A 6,437-nucleotide genomic window follows, 5' to 3' on the forward strand; every position below is an offset into this window, starting at 1 on the left:
GTGGGGAAACCGAGGCCCCGAGAGTCCAGCGACCCGCCCGAGGGAGACCTGCGGCTGGAACCGAGCTTCCATTGCCCCTGACGCAGTGTCTCAGGCCTCGGTGTTCTCATCGGGAAAAGGAAGGGTTTGGCCTCGAGATCAGTGGTTAACGTGCAGTGCCGCTAATTTATTTTTAATGTTTTGGTTAACTAGTTCAGTATCCCTTTGTTTGTAAGTATTTCAAAGCATTACAGTATTCAGAAAAGGGGCGTGTAGGCCTCACCAGGCCGCCGGGGGGCCCACGACACAAAAGGAGTGGAGAGCCCCAGTACCTCCCTTCTAGCAGACGGAGTACCCTTAGCTCTGCAAACTTGGACGAGTTCTGAAGTCACCCTCTGAACTGCAGTTTTATCACCTGTTAAAAACGGACATTTGTAATAACCATCCCGCTAATCTCTGAGCCTAAGCTTCATCGCCTGTTAAATAAGGACAATACTAAGTAACCATGTAGCCAAAATCATAGAATTCCGGTCGGGAATTGGAAAGGACCTCAGGCCATCCGGTTCAGTTATTGGGGAAATGTGTTGGACTTCAGAATCAGGAAAAACTAAATTCTAATTTTGCTTGGATACTACCCATGTGACCCTGGGAAAGTCACCTAACAGGTCTTAACCTCATCTTCCTCATCTGAAAAATGGGGGTGATAGTAACAGTATTATTGTGAGAATCAAATGAGATAATATACTTAAAGGCCTATTTAAATGTTAGCTGTTTTTTAAGGCACTTTATAAGTGTGAGTTAATCCATTTCTAATAGCCTGTGATTCTGAAATACATCTTAAAAAAAAAAGCGTAGCATCTCCATCATTATGGTCATTAAAAGAGTTGTTGATGATTATTTAAAGCCCAAATCCCTGCGGGGGCTGGGGGGTGGGGGTGGGGGGGGTGAGGTGGTGGCTGGACCCATGTTACAGGACAAAGCAATTAATAACCTGAATGCAGGGCCTGTCCCGAACAACCCAACAGTAAATTAATGGTTTATAAGTGCTTTATGTACGTCTCATGTAGGTATTCTTCTTCTTCTCACTTTCCTAATGAAGACAAGTCAGAGAAGATGGTGCTCCAGTCACACTGATGGTAAATAGCCACTACAGCCACTACTGTTTCCAAGAGACCACACTTTGTAGCCTGGGTGGAGTGTATACACACACGTTCATGGAGTGAAGAAGAACTCACCAATAACAGAGTATTTAAGGAACTCCTCACAAGACTCCCTAGTTAAATGCTTCCTTCTTCTATGGAATGAAGAATGATGGGCTTGGATTGAGAAATATTTTGAATGAATGAGTCTAAGTCCTTGCCAAAGGAGGTAAAGTGATTGTTTGTCCTTGGGGCAATCCAGCTTCTTCATAAGAAAGTTGGGTGAGTTTTGTAGATTATATGTGGTTTTCAGAGCAACATCCCTTTCCTTATTTTTTTGGGATGATCTGTCTCCTCAGGTCTGCTTTATTTAGATTCCCTAGTTATCCTCTACTTGCTTGAGTATATTGAAAGATCCTTCATGGGACCCTGTTGCTACCATCTTGGCTCCAGTTTCCCTGACTGCAACTTCCCTTCCAAACAACACTTATCTGTTAAAAAAATTTTTTTTTTCAAATGGACGAAAATCAATTTTCTCTCTTCCCTGTTGAAAAAAAAACATTTTGGAAAACAGTTTGGAATTATGTAAATAAAGTAACTAAAATATTCTTACCTTTTGATCCAGAGATTATATACCAAGTAGGCCATTGATAAGTTCAAATATATACCAAAATATTTATAGAAGCACTTTTTGGAGAGCAAAGAAATGGAATCAAAGTAGATGCCCATTGATATCTAAACCAATTGTGGTACATGAATGTAATGGAATATATTCTAAGAAATCTACATGGATTTATGCAGAGGAAAGAGCTGAGAAATGACTACAACAGTAAATGGAAAGACCAACCACACAAAAGATCAAAAAGTGAGTCGCAAAATTGGAATAAGCATGGCTTAAAAGAAGACATGTAAGAAGATACTCTCACTCTTCTGTAGAAGTAAGAGGCCCACATGTTGTACATTGTACACATTTCAGACTTTTGGGGATATGTTAAAAGTTATGATGATTTTTTTTTCTTTAAAAATATTATATTGGATGACTTTCTGGGAGGAGCAGCAGGAAGGGTAGTGGGGAAAATTATGATGATAATAAATATAAATATTTATCATCATATTGTTACATAACTAATGATAGATAACAAAAATTCATTAAAAATAAAACCCTTTTAATAAATACATATAGCCAAAGAAAACAAATTCCTACATTTGCCACATATAGAAATTGTATATTTCATTTTACAGTGGATTCCATTGTCTTTTCTTCCAGAGGTGTGGCATTCTTATTTATCAATCCTTCAGAATTGTGGTTGGTTTGCTTGATCAGAGTTCTCAGACCTTTCAAAATTGCTCATCTTTACCATCATTAAACAACCCGAGTCTCAGACAAGTAGACTACCCCTGATGCTTTCATAGTCTCACCACCCACTCAGTTTTTGACAGCCAAGGGGCTTCTGCTTCCCACCAACAGATCTGTCTTAGGTTGCCTGCCACAGGTCTCTTTGTAATCAAATTCAAAGGTCTTAATTTTCTTCCTTCCTGTTTTAAAACTTCCTTAATCCCTTATCTTCTGCCACCATTCCATCTTCTAGTTCCCTTATTTCTTCTTACTTTTCCTCTAATTCATCTGGTATCTCTCCCCTCCCCCAGCAGTCACCTGTGAATTTCCCCCAAGATTTATCCTCTTTGTTCTAAAAGAAGAAAACAAACATTTATATAGTGCCCATGGTGTGCCAGGCATTGTGCTAAGCACTTTTTTACAAATACTGTCTTATTTGATTCTCACTACAATCCTTCCAGGTAGTTGCTATTATTGTTCCTGTTTTATAGTTGAGGAAACTGAGGCAAGTAGGTTAAGTGATTTGCCTAGGATCACACAGTTAGTAAGCATGACCTACAATTTCTTGAAAAGTGTCGTAAATTTTAATTGCTTTTTTGGTTAACAAAAATCTACTTTCTCCTACTTCTTCCGTCCCTCACATTGGGGAAAAAAAGAAAAGAAAAACAAAATCCTCCTAACAAATATTTATATAGTTGAGCAAAACAAATTGCTTCATTATCCATAACCAAAAAGTATGTCTTATTCTGTCCCCTGAGTCCTGAGATAGGAGATCTTGAAACTCTCAGAGTGTCTACCAGGACCCAGAGCATCTAGAATGGCTTCAAAGAGCCTATTGCCTTGTAGCTGACAATATAACAAATCACACAAAGAAAAACAGATGAAGAAAGGGCATCTTTTTTCACTCTTCAAATATTATTGATATATTTTGCTTCTTAATATCATATTTGCTTCCCAATATGGCCTTTCCCTGTTTCCCTGCTTGGGGATCCATCCCTTTATAGTTAAGAATAACAAAAAAAATAGTTCCTCAAAATTAACTGACATCAGTCAAGTCAACAATGCATGCAATATACTACATCCATAGTACTTCAAGGGAGGGAGGTGCATACCCATTTATATTTCAGAGCTAACTCTGGCCAACATGCAACTTAATTGTTTCAGTTGCTTTTAGATGGTAGCATATTTAATCATAAGTGCTCTGTAATTAATGGTTGGACATTGTTGTTGATTTATTGATTGATCTGTCCTTTTACTTCATTTTACTTCACCAAATTTTTTTTAAAATTTTATTTTTAGTTTTCAGCATTCACTTCTATACGATTTTGAATTTTAAATTTTCTTCTTCTGCCTCTGCTCCCCCCTTTCCAAGACAGTATGCAATCTGATAGAGGATATATCTGTACAATCATATTAAACATATTTCCATATTAGTCATGTGGTAAAGAAGAATTAGAACTAAGGGGAAAAGTCACAAGCAAGAATAAACCAAAAAAAGAAAAGAGGAAACAGTATGTATGCTTCAGTCTGCATTCAGACTCCATATTTCTTTCTGTAGGTGTTGTTAGAGGTGAGCCCATTTAACAAAACCCCAACAGTGAGAAACATGCTCACCTTAAATAAAGAACAATAACTGTTGTGAAATCAGGAAAGCCTTTATTAATCTTTACAAATGGACAGGTAGCCTCTCCAGTAAAGTTACTGGAAGACCACAACACGTGCAGGAAGATGGGGCTTCTTATACTGTTTTCTGAACTTTGGATCTCCTGAGACACTGTCCTCTGACTGTGTGACTCCTTGTTCTCCTCTGATAGGCCCTTCCTCACACAGCTCTTTGGGCCTGTGCCTTAGTTTCTGACCTCTAACCTGTCCATGCTAGGTCACAACCCTTATCACCTAGGAATGTGGACAACAGAACTTTGACTTCCCACAATGTGGATGGCATTTTCTATTGTGAGTCTTTGGCAGTTGTCTTACGTCCTTTTATTGCTGAGAAGAGTTAAGTCTATCAAAGTTGGTCATTGAACAATGTTACTGTTCCTGTACAATGTTCTTCTAGTTTTGCTCACTTCACTCAGCATCAGTTCATGTAAGTCTTTCCAGGTTTTTCTGAAGTCCTCCTGCTTATCATTTCTTATAGAAAAATAGTAGTCCATTACAATCATATGTTACAACTTGCTCAGCCATTTCCTAGTTGATGGGCATCTCCTCAATTTCCAATTCTTGGCCACCACAAAAAGAGCTACTGTAAATATTTTTGTAAATGTGCCCCCAAATATTTACTAAGCACCTATTGTGTACAAAGCTCTGGGTTAGACACTGAGAATGCCAAGATAAAACTGGAGCCTTCTCTACTCTCCAGGAATTTATATTCTACTGGGAGATGGGATAGTGGTGGATAAAACATGAACCCAAATAAATGCGGAGTGTATATAAAATAATTTAAGGAGGAAGATTGACTTTCAGTTGTTCTGTAGTGGTTGTTCTTTACATTATTGTAATTATGTATGTTTTTCAAAGGCTCTGATTACTTCACTTCACACTGGAACATGTAAGCCTTTCCATGCTTTTTGTGGTAATGAAGTCTTTTTCTTGGAGTTGAGAATTTATAATTTTTATATTTTTATAATTTTCATATTAATCAATATAATATATGCAATGAATATAATAATAATAATTTAGTTTTCTCAAGAGCTGCCTCTCTGGCATGAGAGTCAGAGCTCACCACTGATTAATCAAAATTGACAGTGCTCACAATCACTGGACCTTAAGTCAAGTGAATCAAAGATTGTAGAACCTGTTCTTGTCACAGAACTCTGGTTCTGTACTTTAGGGGTGGTGGTTACAACCCCCAAAGACTTGACTCCAGAATTGTTGCATTGTGGGACTTAGAGGCTTCTCCTTAGAAACTACTAGGTGATTGTAATCCACCTTCCTCCCCCTTCTTCTCCCATTGTGATTTAAATATATAAGTTGTGGCTTTACTTCAGCTAAGAGAACATTCCTCACTCTGAACTGAAATTGATTAAAATACTGGATTACTGTTACTCCCATCTCTAGGCCTGTTTTGTGGGGCTCCGATTTTTCTCAGTTTAGAGATTGGCTCGGTAAAAATAAAAAATCCTGTTCACAGAGTACAATAATATTACGTTTAGTTACTACAGTTTGCTTGGTCATTCCTCAGCTGATCGACATTCACTTTATTCCTAGCTATTTGCTACCATCAAAAAAAAAAAAAAAGATGCTGCGACAAAGATTTTGGTGTCAATGAAGCCTTTCTTTTTGTCAGTGATCACCATGGAAGTACATGGCCAATAATGATTCAAGTTCTCTGAGTCATAAAGAAGAGCACTGTATCTTCAACTTTTGGCTGAAGGAATTGATGGAAATACTTTGAAGCAAGAGGAGACAATGCTGATGTATGTTACAGTCATTTTAAATAGAGAACACTGAATCCATTCTATAAAATGGAGCATGAAAAGGACCATCTGTTTTCTGATACATACTTCTTCCTATAGGCTATATAAATCCCTCATGCTTTATAGAAATAAAAATAATAATGTGACATATAAATAAAACTTTCATGAATTATTTGGAGAGAAGGAAAGTTCATTTAGTTTATTGAAAGCTTACCTCAGAAAACAACTAAGGAGCTCAGAGGGTGTGCTTTAATCACATTCACAGTGGGAAGATGAGAAGTTTCCTTCAGTTTCCACTGCAAAATAAAGAGTGAATGGAAAATTTCTTAACTCTGATCATCTTCAATAAAAAAAAATTAGAAATACTTTTTTTTTATTTAGACCTATGATTTTATTGGTGAACAGAAATCTGAGAAAATGCCCTCATGGATATTATATTCCAGTCTTAAGGAGACTGTAACTTGGAAGAGAGATTAAATTTGTTCTGTTACATAAATGGACACAAATTTATTAAGCACTAATAATGTACTAGGCATTGTGCTACGTGCTAGGGATACAAATATT

The sequence above is a fragment of the Notamacropus eugenii genome, chromosome 6, assembly GCF_028372415.1.
Source record: "Notamacropus eugenii isolate mMacEug1 chromosome 6, mMacEug1.pri_v2, whole genome shotgun sequence".
In the NCBI taxonomy this organism is placed as follows: Eukaryota; Metazoa; Chordata; class Mammalia; order Diprotodontia; family Macropodidae; genus Notamacropus; species Notamacropus eugenii.